The sequence below is a fragment of the Rhynchophorus ferrugineus genome, unplaced genomic scaffold, assembly GCF_030347505.1.
Source record: "Rhynchophorus ferrugineus isolate W39M unplaced genomic scaffold, kcgeb_rfMv2 rfM1, whole genome shotgun sequence".
Lineage (NCBI taxonomy): Eukaryota > Metazoa > Arthropoda > Insecta > Coleoptera > Curculionidae > Rhynchophorus > Rhynchophorus ferrugineus.
In genome coordinates, this window is record NW_027472580.1 from 57,640,628 (window position 1) to 57,657,085 (window position 16,458).

The 16,458-nt window shown below is 30.9% G+C and overlaps 1 protein-coding gene and 1 non-coding gene across 3 annotated transcripts in view; one reads left to right on the forward strand and one right to left on the reverse strand.

Annotated features, from left to right (window-relative positions):
• Nucleotides 1-16,458, reverse strand: part of lov (BTB/POZ domain-containing jim lovell protein) — a 640,300-nt gene that overhangs the window by 279,765 nt on the left and 344,077 nt on the right. The gene's annotated exons all lie outside the window — the stretch shown is intronic.
• LOC143189405 (U6 spliceosomal RNA) lies at nt 5,737-5,842 on the forward strand. The gene has a single exon (XR_013003860.1). It is a non-coding gene; the product is annotated as a U6 spliceosomal RNA (small nuclear RNA).

Genomic DNA, 16,458 nt, shown 5'->3' on the forward strand with positions numbered 1-16,458 from the left:
TTATTAGATATGATATTTAATTAAAGAAAGAACTAAAAGACTCATTTTTATGTACATAGAAATTTGTATACACTTATGGTGAAACGTCAAGTATGGCAAAATGCAAAAAAATCTGTTTAATTTAAAAATTCAAATAAATTGTAAGGAGTATGAAAACTGACTATCCGTATCAGCATGAACAAATACATACAAATAATTTAAAACTATTTTATATCAGAAACTCATGCAATTCAATACAATACTTGTTTGTCCTGTCGATTTACTTATGTTAGTTTATTTTAGAACAATTCGATCATACAGACGAACGAAACTAGTTCATTCGGATTACATCAAGCACTTTGAAAACCTTCACTTCGCACATTGATTGTGCACAAAATACAAGAGCGTTCCAAATTTTGCGACCGCAACGCTGTATGACGAAAAAAATCGTTGCAAAAAAAACAACATATCGAAATCAGAAAACTCCCCGATACTAATGCCACTTATCCTTTCGGTGGTCGCCGCAAAAAGCATGAGATTTAAAAATGATACGCCGCCTATTAATTCATTACCGTGTACCTGCGCTGGCAACCTTGTAACAATTAATTGACATCGTTCTTTTTACGGTTTTTATTGTGGCGCGAAAATTCTGTATGGTAGTGTGGCCTTCGAGCGAAACGTCGAGTCATATGATATACAGTTTCATAGTGAGAAGAAATCAAAGAAAAAAAAACCGAACGGTTTGAAACAATGACATCGGCATCTCTACGTCCGATAAAAAATCACATTAAAACAATTATCTTACAATGTGTTAACATACAGAGCGTCCTAATTCTTATTTTATTTATTTTTGTAAAACAGTTTACTGGGTGCAATCAAGAGTTTTCGCTATTTTTTTTTTAAACCTTTATTTAAATAACAACATGAAAATAGTTTTTATTCACCTTTCAGCAACTTTATGAATGTTATCCCAAGAAAATGTTCTCTCAAACCAGTTTTAGATTTTGTATTGAATTTTTGTTTAGACCCTGGGTGCAGCGGGTGGGATAAAACTTTCAATCTAATACTTTCCAAATAGTTTTTATTGGTCGCACAACATGAACTAGATATTAACGCCAATATATACAAAACAGTCGTTCAACGTCTTTCAGCATGAGTTTATGCAGCATTCAATTTCCTTGATTCCTCGGACATTTTATCTACTTTGACGACCTAAGTCAGTCTTCTCCTTGGAATTATTAATAATAAAAGTAAAGAATGTTCCCGCGTATTAATATTGTAACTAAATAATAACAGATGTGAAGTACATATATAATGATTAAATTTATTGTAAATTCAGTGATAGTCTTATCTAAATAAATGAATGAAATTCTACATCTATATATTGCACCCATAGTCGACAAATTCAAGTTTATTTTATTGTATCAGTTGTACAGGAATGAGTCCGTATCATATCTAGTGTGCAATCCAGAAATGGTGAGAACACTCTACTGCTAATCAAGATACAACAGACGCTTTTTTTTCGTCTAAACTTCTAAAAATATAACTGTCGTTGGTGAAATATTTGTTTAATTTGTAAATATATATATATCTGAAGAATACGGTAGATGAGGAAGCAATTCGAAGCCCACTACATGAATTTTTGCCATCGTTTTGTGACTTGTGACACGGTGCATTGCCTTCGTGAAGCAGCACTATCTTTTTCTTCAAATGCGCCCGATTTTCGCCGATTTCATCCTTCAAACGGTCCAATAACGCTATGTAGTAATCGCTGTTGATGGTCCTTCAAGGTAGTCAATGAAAATTATTCCGTGCGCATTCCAAAATACAGAATAACGGTCGATTGGACATCGGAGTGAAATAATGTATCCATATCTCATCCATTATCTCATATCGACGCAAAAACTCGGGTTTATTACGCTTAATCATCAACTCGTCGTTGTTTTCGGTCAAAAATGAGCTCGCGCGGCACCCACTTTGCACAAAGCTTTCTTTACCCAAATATTCGTGAATAATATGATGCACACGTTCAGTTGATATCTTTAGAGTGTCTACTATTTCATTAAATTTCAATTTACGGTCATTCAAAAATCATTTTGCGGTTTTTTTTGTTTTTGTCGGTAAAAACCTCTTTTGGACGTCCACTGCATTCAGCGTCTTCGATGCTTATTTCACCAAGTCTAAACTTAAGCATAACAATCCTTGATGGTTGATTTTTCTGGGGCAATGTTCGGAAACTCGACATCAAGTCAAGCTTTTGCTTCAACTGTACTTTTTCCACTCAAAAAGCAATATTTTATCAACATGCGAAATGCCTAAACTAAAACTAAAACTAAAAAACACATGGATTTAATTCTAATAGCGCCATCTCTGTGTCAGGCCGGGGACTTTTCAGTTGACTGTTAAGTAAAAAACTCCGCTTGCTAAAGAAATTAACTGTCAAAATGACAACTAACTAACTAAAATGTTAACTATCTATGTAGTAGCACAATAAATATTTAATGTATACCAGAAAAAAATTAATCACTGGGTTCAAATTCAGGTAATGTGAGTAAATACAAATATGAGTGTAATGCGATATTTAAAAATTATTCTACAAGTTATTAATTATAATAGCTTTCAATTTTCATATATTCCACAATTTATATTTATTTATTTAGTGCCACTTATTTTGATTTTTTGGTAAATCGATCGCATAATCTGATTTCGACATTATTTAAGCATTTTTTAATTTTTCTGAACATCTAGTAAAAGTAAATCATTAGCAAAAAATAATATAAAACAACATAATTGTACTCAAAATATTAAAGTTGAAATAATTGTCTCCAATAATATGACATAGTTTTTTTCTATAAAATATTACGAACATAGAAACTATTAACACATTTTGTTCCAGTATTATTTTCGTATGTATTTAAAATTAAAACAATGACTTTTACATAAAAATAATCATATTATTGCCAAATTAAATGGTGTATGTTTTGCTTACTTTGTTACTATTGCCGGCATTGAAATAATTCTGTATATATAAAAAGTAAGAATTTATATATGCAACATATCTAAAATTAAAAAAATATATTTAAAAACATAAAACTATATAAAATATCGCTTAATTTCAAATACGTCCCTGAATAATTTATAATATAGCCGGCTTGGTGGCGCAGTGGTAAAAGCGATGGGATGGTCCTCCTACTCTTGCGATAGCCGCTGGTTCGAATCCTGCTGGGGCATGGTCGTAAATTTATGTTTGTGATTGTTTAAAATTTGTGAATGTTCCGGGCAAGAGTGTAAAATTAGACAAGGATAATGATCCTAGTTACGCCAGTAACCAGGCTGGGTATGATCGAATCTCTTTTGGGATGATTTCTAACGTTGGTCACTCGCCAGTCGGTAGTCTAAATGCTGAGAACCGTGGTTCGGAGCCCACGTTAAACTTTAGGCCCAATCCAGTTAAACCCATAGTTGGTAAAAGGAGACTTTAATATATATATATATATATATATATATATATATATATATATATATAAAATTATAATATAATTTGTATTTTTGTCATGTTTTAAAGTCTCCTTCAAACCAAACAACAAAAGTAATTAGTGTCGTAATGTAGTTTTGAGAATTTTATTATTAGTTTAATATTAAAGAGAAAATTGTTATTTTATGTATAAAAATATTAAAATCATTGAAATGAACAGTTAGGTTAGGTTGTTTAACAATTGCTAATCAAAATACATAAGAGCACCTGATTATAATCTAAATAATTATTTTGTTGATTGTATTATTTATGAAATAATTTTTAATTATTTTGTAATTTATTATTTTTTATTTGAACATACATTATATTTTGATTTGTTGATTAATATATTAATCCATATTTTTTCTGTCGTAGTTTGAATTTTTTTTATCTTACTAGTACATAACAAAACTCTTCAGTATTGTATTAAATTTTCTAAAACAATAGCTTTCCAATTAAATTTCGGTACAAAAAATAAATAAAACCGCAAGCACTGCCGTAGAATCGTGAATTTCAAAATTTTTAGAAGAATAAAAAATTATTAATATTTTCAGACTCATTAATTACTATTGGTAAGTCAAATTTATTTAAAACGCAAATGAGATTAGAGACATTGGATAAAAAACAATTTTTAGAAACAGTATTAAATAATGTTTAATAAACTACATTTAATTATATTATAATGCAAATACAAGATTATAACATTTCTGCCGGTAGATCTATATAACTACGTGATAATGCTAATATATTTGAAGTTATAATAGTTAAAATAATTGAAAAACAAAACTTGCTTTTTTAAATTCTACCTTAAGGAGGTCTAAAATTTTTAGTTTTTCATATATTTAAAACCTCCTTTAAGAATGCGTTCTTAAGAAGATTCTTCAAAGTCTCAAAACTAATCTAACTAAAATTTGAATTATATTAGGAGATACAGCTGTTTAGGTAAATAATAGTAAAAAAATCTTTTTTCCGAACAGTCGTACCTTGGCGACAAATTTTACTTGATTTTTTTACTTTGATAGAATACGAAGAACAAGAAGAATGAATAGTTTCGTTTTTAGATGCCGTATCACTAAAACGGCTATATCTTGAAAAATAATTGAAATTTTGTAAAATTTTCTTAAAGTCATAGGCTCAAACTGTTGCGCTCTGAGAATGAGAAAAATTTTTTTTTTTCAAATTTATTGATTAGATTTCCCCTTGAGTTATGTTCTCGCATTGATATGTGACAATGAGAAGAAACATGTATCTACATATCTCTACAAACTCAATGAAAAAGCCCATTAGCTGAGTAGACATTACAATGTGAATCTTACCTAAAGCTACTACAGACAAAATCGTCCTCTAGAAATGGCATTAAAAAAAACCTAGTCCTCTGAATCAGACACTTTAGCGGGAATATATATATATATATATATATATATATATATATATATATATATATATATATATATATAAATCGTCCATATAATAGATCTCATTAACTAATGAACGGTGACTAGTAAGTCCAAAATGTTGATGTGGTTCGAATCCGTATGCATATACATTTATCTTATCAAAGGTAATAATCAATATATACTTGATATTAAGGTTTTTGTAATATTTCTATATATATATATATATATATATATATATATATATATATATATATATATATGTATATACTTAATATAATATATAATATTAATATACTTTAGAAATGGTGTTACTAATGCATGTATACCGTACATTTCGTACATAAAAGTGTGGCCTTCGAATATACTTTTCTTTTAACTCAAGAAATAAAACCACAATGACTGCATTAACACCGTGAATTTCAAAATATGTCAATGAATAAAAAAATTTAACATTTTCAGTCCTAGTTAATACGAATTAGTCAACATTACATTACAGTTGAAATGATACATTATTGCGCACCTAAAATGAAACAGACATGTCTGAAGTTAATAAAATATATGTCTATATATATTTAATCTCTATATTAGTTAAAATGCAGTAATATATAGTACATTATTTTTGCCACACTTAAGCAAATTTGTTCTCTTTCAGTTGGTGATAATTTCTAGCAAAACCATGATTAAGTTATTGTAGAGCCAACTTAGATGGAGCAGAGGTCAAGGTGATAGAACGGTCCCCTTATAGTTGTGATAGTCGCAGGTTCGAATTATGCTGGGGTATAATCGGAACTTTATGTTTGTGATTGTCCAAAGGTAAAAGTGCCAGTAACTCATCTGGGTAACATTGTACTCGCTTCGGCGGTACATGTACTAAAATTGGAAAGATACGCAGAACACTAGCATGGCCCTGCGCAAGGATGACAGGCGAAATCCTGAAGCGTTCCACATTTTTATGAAGCACCACTTTACTAGAATCTTTAGACATCTAGACCAACTCAGATGGGCTCTAACAGAAAACAACAAGCTTTGGGAGATGAAAAAAGAGTATTATCAGGGCCTTAACACCACTAATATCAGCAAGCGCAATTTAAGCGTATTCTCGTATCTCAGAAGAAGTCCAGCACTGTACGCCGAATGCGGTTTCTCACTATCAACCAAACACATACTAAACGAATGCCGATATATGTATATGCTTTTACATGTTTTACTTGTCGTCTTGCAACATACTTGTAATAACATTATATACTTAACCTGATACTGTAAATGTGTTGTATATTGTATTGTAAACAGACCCTAAATAGTCCCGGATGCTGATGGGTCTATAATATACGAATAAATAAAATATTCTGGGTAAAACCATGATGCTCTCTGGCATGAGATTTTTCAGATTTCTAAGTTTATAACTTTTTAGTCGGTAGGCTTGAACTGAGGGTTGTACTTCGAAACTCACTTTAGGCACTTGGTATAGTACAGATATGTACTAGTTGGTAAAAAGGAGAAAATATAACCAAAAATATCAATGTAGGAATTCTGTGACTCCTAAGTGAAAAACTGAACCAAGTGATATTTTAAGTCTATTTTAAGATCTGCTTTAAACCATTAGAACATTTTCAGACTGGAAAAATGATAGACGGATCAAGATGGATGCATCAAAACTTTCAAAAACTCTTGATTTTTTTTCTAAAGGGAGTATCATGAAGCATGATCATGCATGATCATCATGCATGATGAAGTGTTATTATGATGAAAGATATCTATTTCAATCTCATGATTTGTTGACGGCAGAAATTTGAATACCTTATATTTCCAAGTTCCAAGAAGTTCCAAGCTTCAAGCAGCTCAAAATAAACAATTCCTTTCTAATCCCATCAAGCATTTAGCATAATCTTTCTTGGCATCAATCCGGATTTTGGAATCGATTTCCTTTTCTCTCAGTATCAATTTACAATAAGAAATTTGATTCATTAAATTTTGCCGTGGAATTGATGTGGAACATAAATATTGAGCTTATCTTTGGCATTCACTTTTATATAACTAATTCAAAACTGTTCTATATATGATATATATATTCACAGCGATGTCGTGAAATTATATTTGTTGTTTTGACCATGTCGATATATTAGGGAATTGCATCGCCTTCTTTTTCGATGGGCATGCGCTCTATTTATTCTCTTTCGAAAGTTAATAGCAAAATATCATAAAAATGACTTTCCTTTGAATCTACGCTCTCTAACCGTAATATCTCTTGACTAGCTTTTATCTAGAGTATTCAATGGATTGTTACTTTTCAAACGCTCTATAGTATCGCTTTACTAAATAAACTAGTGATATGTGACTTTAAATAACGAAAATCATTATACCAAACTTAGGCTATATTCATTTGTTACGTAAGACGATTACATCTTACGAAAATTTAAAATTCTAACTTATATATGTAAGTTTTACAGCTCAGAGAAGACACCAAAATTGTTTATTCCATCTTTTATATTGATAGTTGGAATTTTGTCATTGCATAACATGTAAATATTTAAGAAATAAAAAAAAATATTTCATAAAATACTATTTAAAGTCGATAAATGCATAAGAAATATATCGAGAAAAGATTTATTTTTTCAAATCAAAATCGATAAATGGAAATACTAGTGAAAGCAATTATAACAGTTTAAGTGTTTTTTGTTGGAAAACCTTCGGGACCGACGCTTTTTTCAGGCCGCTTTTGCTTTTCAGTGAAAATATTTGACCGAAAACTAATTATTTACTTTTGGCGGGACTGTCCGCCTTTCACTTGATGAATCGCGAACAAAAACGTCCGCAAAACCGAACTGAACGCGTGGATCCGAATTTGTAGGACCACTGCCGGCATAATATGTATATAATTTCCGTTATCAACAAAAAATGTGTGGATTCCGAGAATAACAAAATATTCAGGTGAATGTAGCAGAGTAAAACCGATTGACGTAAATCAGTCCAGCTATAAAATACGAGGTATTATCGATGTGTTTCCGCTCTATAAACTATACCCAACAATTGTTTTATTGTACCCACAATGGTAGCTAATTTGTATTAAAGAATGCATATTTTATCAATGGTTTGTCCCTTATTGCTTTTTACATTTCTTTATATGGATTTAGTTCCGCTATAAATAGAATAAAATTTATCAAATAAATTTACAACATAAGAATAAAACAAGATCTTGACATATTTAAAATATGAAGATGATTTTTAACATTATAGTACTGCCTCAGGTATGGTTTCCATATTATTAATCTATATAAACTGATTCATTTGACAAACGAAGTCCTACCCTGATCTTTATATAGAGCACATATCACAAAGAACTCATGAACATTATACAAGTAGAACTAGAATGTGTATATTGTTTCTGAATAATATACACAATATGTGAGATGCTGAAACAGAGGAAAGATAATTACACGATTACAAGATAATATAGGCAGATAAAAAGATTCGATTTACAAAAATATTTTAAAACACATTTGATTAAATCAACATTAGCTCTGGGATCGAACCAAATTTGCTGTTTTCTATCGACGAACAGATAGATATTGGAGCCTCCAAGCTTAATTTAAGGTACGTTAGAACTATGTCAGGTAAATACAGTGCTTATTCAATGGTATTTGTGGACTGCCAGAAATCTCTTATGATATTCCTCTGAGATTGTACTTCTTCATGTTCGTGAGATTTATTTCGCACATATGGCAAATATGAAATATGACCAGAGACAAGATTATCTTGAACTATATCTTGTTCGCTTTCATTGTATCATCATTGCTCTCAAACGATATCACCGTAAACCCCCTAGTAGTAAGATACAGAACTAGATCCATAAACATTTTTGTAATTCAAGGTTTTTAAAGTTTATAAACTTTATGATGAACTAACAAATTCAAGCACTGTAAACAAACCAAATAACTATAACTATATTAGGTACAAGTTTAAAAAAATACATATTTAGTTAAATTTTGCACTCATCAAATTGGCTATTCTTTTTAAATATGTGTTCACACATTTTATTGATTCTTTTTGATAACCTATTTAAATATTTTTAGTTCAATCTCTTCCATTCACTTTGTAAGTATTCTCACAACTATGCTGAGGATGATGGGTTTATTTTTCTATTAATTTTATCTCATAATAAATCGATAGTTTTGTTTTAGGTCTGCGAATCCATAAAATGATTTTGATGAATGTTTAGGGTCATTGACTGATTAAATAACAAAATTTCGGGCAACTGAATTGACTCCAGTAGGAAACGCATTTTCCTAAATTATTTCCACATGACCTTCTTTATTCAGTTCTGCATCATTTTGAGTCATATGGTCGAGATTTTAGATCTATATGTTAATAAAGCCTTTATTTCGAAATTATTACATTACCACCATGGATAATAGTCTGCACAGCGCACGCTTCTGAAGCACGATCGTTGCACAAAACACAAATATCCTTAAACCTGAAATTTGGGCTCATATTCTTTTCGTGCAGTTTTGATGTATTTTTATATTTGTTTCTGTACAGTTGTCTTTACAGTCTTAGCTTACAGCAGTTGTAACTGGCTGTTTTCTATTTCATTTAAAACAGTGGTTTATTTAAATTAAAGGTTGATTACTTTTTGATAACATTACAACAAACTAATCTTCCTAATTTGTGAAAGTGTTGGTATCCAGATCTCTTTCTGTCTTGATTATTGATGTTTATAATGTACACCTCTACATGAAACTCTTGCCTTTTCGGCAACTTGGGCTTCCTGGCAAAAAGTACGGATTAGAATATATTCAATCTAAAAATAATGACTAAAATCGTCAATTCTAAGAAATCAACAATTGGCAGTGAAGTAACTAGTAATTGTGGTTATTATTGTTCTCGACATATACTCCAATAACAACATGTTTATTTAAAGAAATATAGAATTATTTTTATGTAAACTAAAAATAGGTTTCCAAATTTTTTAACGGTAGCTTTCCTGTAAACTCATTATATTTTTGACATATATTTCATGACCTTCTGACTAATTTATATAGATTTAATTAATATCCAACCTATTTTACTAACGTGTCCTTAACCACCTGGTCGTAACTAGTCCTTCATTAGCTCATTAAAGTTGTTCGCACGCCCTTGCCTCTCATTTTCTAACCTCTCACGCCCCAAGCGAAAGAAGATTTCACCTGGAATCATGTTATTCGAGGTGCGATACAAAGTGCGAAAATTCCCAAATGATCATTTTGTAGCGAATTCATTACGGTGGATGGAACTTTATCCGAGCTAATTAGTACGAGCATTAATATGTTTCCTTATCTTGATATGTGAATATCGGGCAACAGTCTTCACCGCCAACGGTCGCTTGAAATTAGGAGGTACGTATAAATCATATGAGAAACCTTTTTTCGTATATTTTGTAATATATTAAGGAGATGAAAGACATAAACAATACCAACTTAGAAATAATATATAACCTATTATATATTAAATATAACTTAGATTATAAAAGGTTTGAAAGTATAAAAGATGTAATAGTGACATAGAAATTATATCTACTGTGAATTCAAATACAATTGTTTACACATCTTACATTAAATCTAGTATTTAAATATTTAACACTTTACGGATGGATATATTTGTAATTTCATACGACTTTTAATCGATTTTGGAACTTGAACCAGGATCATGAAAATTTTCGAAATTTTGTTTGATCCAGTGACATTTTACGTGTAATTAGAGAGCAATAGAATCATCCTCGCAGCAGAATGTTCCACCTTGTAGAATACAGGATACAGTTATCGTTGCCAGTCTGTTAATAAATATATTCGAGTCCACATTGCCACAAGGGTTGTTTTTTGGTATAGCTATAGGCTAATTTTAATTTTAACCAAACTAATTTTTTTAACTGAACATGAATAAGGATAGTAATAGTAATCAATGATCACAATAATACTATATTTATCTAATGAAATAGGATTAACGAGCTCATAATAATGTATTCAAATTCTTATCCACATAGATTTTAAAAATATATTTAATAAAACATAAGAAAGTGGTTTTAATTATGCATCAGAGCGAACTAGGTCAGTATTTAATGAAATTCAAAAAAAAACTTTGGTCTGAAAATATGTCAATTTATTGAAGAAATAGCGACTTTGGTACACAATTTGAAAATCGCTCAAAAAAAGGCTTGTGGCGATTGGTGTAAAGAAATGCTTGACAAATCAATCGCGGTGCTTCGAAAGACGTTTATAAAATCGTGACAGGTCGAATCATGGATATATTCGTATGAGCCAGAAAGTAAGCAACAGTCGACTGTATGGGTGTTCCAAGATGAATCAAATGCAACAAAAGTTGTTCGCGCACGAAGCACTTAAAAGAAAATGGTGGCCTGTTTCCTCGGGAAAACTGGTCATATTGCAACAGCGACTCTAGAGGATCGTAGAATAGTAAATTCTGATTGATACACAACCCTTTGTTTGCCAAAAGTCTTCGGTGAAATAAGGAAAAAAAACAAGAAACGCCGAATTGTTCTTCATCATCATCATGCGAGCTCTTCCACATCGGCTCAAACAAGAGACTATTTGAGTACTCAAAACATCGCATTGATGGGTCATCCGCCGTACAGCCCTGATTTGCCACCCAATGACTTCTTTTTGTTCCCATCCGTGAAGAATAAATTGCGTGGTTAACGATTTTCATCGCCCAAAGAAGCTATTGAAGCATTCAAAAATCATGTTTTGAAGATACCTCATTCGGAATGGAATAAATGCTTTCAAAATTGGTTTAAGCGTATGCAAAAGTGTATCGATTATCGTGGCGAGTACTTTCAAAAACACTAAAAATATATTCGCAGCTTAACTATTTGGGTTTTTTCGTATACCCGAAATATAAATAGTGACCCTCGCAATAAATATTTTTGTTCGATTAATTTGGTTTTGAGTTTTTGTTTGATGTGTATTGTATTTGATGGTATAGTCTTTATTTTATTGTATAGAAAAATCACTATATTTATGCTTAAATTAGATGTAGAATGAAATATATACTTTAAAGCAAGTGAAAAAAATACCTCCTTCATCGCGCATAGACATATTGACATAATTCATTACTGAGATATCGGGAGTGTGAAATTTAGAAATACTAATAAAAAGTATAAAACACAAAAAACTTATTTGTCAAGAATAATCAAATAATAAATAAAAGACAGTCAATAAATAGCTAAAATAGTATCTTAATTTATTATGCAAATATGCCAACCTGTTTAAAATACAAATAAAGGTTTTAATAACACCAACTAAAACGGCGTCTCTATGAAAGTAAGAGAGAATAGATTTAGTTAAGACAAATAGAAGAAATAACGAAAACAGAAGAAAAAACAAAAAGGCGGAACATAACAAAACCTTTCGCGCTAGACCGCTTTCCACACTACACTTGTTCAAAACCTAAATTACAGTGGCAGGCGGTAATAAATGGCGCAAACCGCTCCCGCCCTTAACGTGTGAACACCGGATTTGCATAAAGTAATACTACAATGATTTCCGACTCGGTTTAACATGTGTTAACATATTAAGCTAATTAGCAAGAGATTCGTCTTGCGTTATAATTTATCCGTTTCCCGTTAGCTAATACATTTTGATATCAGTATGGATCTGATCGATAATGTAACATGTTACATTTTATTAATATAAAAACTTATTATTATACCAGTCAATTAATTTTGAAATATGTAAATTAAATGGACTGCATATTGACTGGATTCTAACCACATGATGATATTTTCTTTACTTTCTTTTTTTGTCGTATTTAGGTTTCCTATTCTATTTATAGGTTTTATAATAATTACAAGCGTAATGCTTTTTGAATTGTAATGGTGCGATGCTAGAAAAACCGAGAGCGGTTAAAAATAGTAAAAAGAATATTATTATGATCTAAGACATAACTTGAAAAACATGCAGAAAATAATTTAACATTTTTTAGTTACTGCTGAAGAGTTGCTTCTATATATGTTACATCGCGTGTCTGTTACCTTAATGGCTACATATTCACTGCATATTCAAGTGCTTATGTTGCCTACTTGGTTGATCAAGACGACAAGACGGTCTTCCTAGTTTGGATATGTCAAATAATCGTGGGTTTATATCCTGCTGGGTCATCGTCATTATGTTTGCGATTATTTAACATTTGTAATCATCCTTAGACAAGAGTGCAAAAGCCGACAATGAAAATGACCCCAATCAGGCCAATAACCAGGCTGGTTCGGAGTCTACGTTAAACAGTAGGCCCAGTCCAGATAAACCCTAGTAGGCAAAAAGGAGACTAAAAAATATATTTAAAAAAGTGCTTGTGTTAGAATTAAACAGTGCATCATGTAAGTTATCTAAAAATAGATGTCATGAAATTGAAAATACGTTGACATCGGATTGGCAATCTTTACTCAATTACTAGAATTATGCCTTGGTGTAGTTAAGTGGAGTTCGGGCAAAAGTATCGCAACTGAAACTGTGAGATCACGAAAGGTGCATTGAAGACCCCTTTACTCGGGTAAACTAGTACAAGTAAAAAAACTTTCACACTTTGCTCTTAGTCTCCCCCTTACAGTTACACAGTAGTTACACCTTTAGTCCCCAGATTGCCAACAAAAACATTACATTACAGACCATAAGGTCACCGAAAAATATTCTCCAGAAGCTTAAAGTTCAAGGCGAACCACCACCAAAGGCGAATTTCAGTAGTTGAGTTTCCCATCCTTGGATTATTGGAACTAAAGGTCACCATAACTTGGGAAACCATTCCGTAAAGAGATATAATAGAAATGTGAGTAGAAACAGTGTCATTTGGAATACCAACAAAGGCAAACTAGGCGACAAATGTCCAGGCGATACTCAAAAATTATTTTATTAGAATTATAAGCTGTCCAGATGGGACAACTATCACGTCCAGCCCTGTGGTCGTTTCTTTAGGAGTTACGTCACTATTATGATTGAAGGACGCAATGAATGACATGTCTAAATATAGACATCGTAGAGAGAGGGGATTTATCTGTTTTGTAATAGATAATAATGTTCAGTGGTATGATGTTGATGCTATTAACCTATATCACCTCTAAATATTGAGCTGCTCTGTAATATTACTTAGGAGAGCATAAAAAATATATCTTCTGAATTGTTTATTAATTATTCTGACATTATTTTGAAGGCCTTGTTCATAAAGTACAGAAAGTGATAACAAAACAACACACCGAATTATTAAGATCATACATTGCAACCAGAATGTTTAGAGTCAGAGGCTCACGAAAATTACAACAGGCGAGTAACAATATAAATAATTGGACACAAGCTTGGAAAATAAAAATTAATGAAAGCAAATCTGTACACAGTTCAACTATTAACAGACCGTAAAAGCACCAATAACATTAAATAATACTATCATGCCATATAGCAACAACGCTAAACATCTCGGAATGAACCTCGATGCAAAACTTCGCTGGAAGGATATATGTTCCTGAAGACAAAGTTCCTAAGAAGAAAAGAAAAGAACTGGAATTGAAATATAGAAAAATGTACTGGCTAATTCGAAGAAAATCACAATTATCGGTACATAATAAATTGCTATTATATAAGCAAATACTGAAACCTATATGGACATACGGAGTTCAATTATGGGGATTTTCTGAAAAGAGTAACATAAATAAAATAAAAAGTCCTGAGAGGTATTGTGGGTGCACCCAAATAGTATAGGACTGATTACCTACATCGAGACCTTCAGATACGAACAGTCTCTCAAGAAATCAAGAGAATTGCAAAGGGGCTTGATAAAAGACTCCATTCTCATACGAATATTGAAATATTTCAACGTTTGGATACCACCAGAACAGGACACAGATTCAAAAGAATCAAACCATCTGATCTTGTGTAGTGTTGTGTAGTGAGGTGCATATATTAAAAAAATCAGCAGTGACATGTATAAACATTATTTCACCAGAGACTGAGATAGGGCTGATGGTCCTCCTATTTATATACTTAGATTTAAGTTATCATAAAGACAAATTGTAGGTTAGACGGAAATGACTAGTAACAATGTATTAATTAAATAATAGAAAAAATTTCTGACTGCATATAAAAATGATAATATATTTTTTTAAATAGCCATCGATTGCAAATAAATAATAAAAATATTACTGACACTAAAACACGTCGTTTACCAACCACCTGTTGGTAAACTACTGTTTTATACAACAAATAGTCAGAATTCGTCATAAATAAGGTGTTAATTATAAAATTTAAACGACTAAAAGCACTGAAGCATTTCGTTTTAAATGAGAAGGATTTTTTATGCCTATTATTGTTTAACAATATTTTTATTTTCTTTGAATATAAAACTTTCAGTTTCTGTTTGTAAAAAGGATGTATTAAAACGAGTTATATAAATAGTTATTTATATAGTTCACAAATATTTAAAGCATTGTTATTAATATCGACTATATTTAGAAAAACATGTAATTTAATGATATTGAAACTAATACTAATGTTACTATACTAATATGTTATACATCGGAAAATACATATACAAGTGACTTCACCCGAGAAAATCCCCATCATAAATTAATAACTAATCTGAGTTATGAACCTAAACATTTCTTTTCTTCTATTCATTTTATATAATGGATTAAAATGCGTTTTTTATTTAAAAGTGAAGAAATGCTCACTGGGTTCAATGACTAGGCATTTTTAATAGTGATATTATTATTCGGTCTACCTATTATTAACACGTCGTTTCCATTTTTAGACCTAGAAATTCATTCTTTTCGTAACTATATAAAACCAAATTTTTTTAAATAACTGAATTGTTCATGGTTGTAAACACCGAAAAACTTTAAAGAATACAATAAACATTGGTAACAATGTTCTTCTAAATTTAAATTTAAGTGTATTATTATATAATATATATTAAATAACAAAAATTCATTCATTTTCAAACGTCCTGTTCACTTTCCAATCTCACGAGTAGTTGTAATATTTTTTTTTTATTTTTGTGATAATTTTCTGTATATCCGGGCTGTAAATTAATTTATTTTAAGAAATATAATAAGTTATGTTATGGTACATCGAACATATGCTTCGTATTATTTATTCGAAAGTGGTGTTAGCAGCATACAAAAGAGTAATTGGACTGGGATATGGCAATTAGGAATCTAATCCAGAGACACATATTACAATAGCTTGAACATCTCTGTATAGTAAAAAGTTAACGAATTATCTTCAGACCGTGACATATAGACTCCTGCAGCAGTATCAACCGTTTGAATAAAAGACGCAGCTTCATAAAAGACAAGGATCAAGAATATTGAGAATGATCTATAGGTTAATAGTATCGGAAGCCTGCGACCGATCACCGACAATGAAAAAATGTGCTGAAAAATATTGGGTATCAAGTAGCAAGTAACAGTAACTGCGTATTGGTTAAGAAGTAGATGCTGTCCCCGAATATAGAATTATTTTTCGTGATCTGCTGTTGAAGAATTAATTAAAATATGTTGTTGGAAACTTACGGTGAATAAATAAATTATTAAAG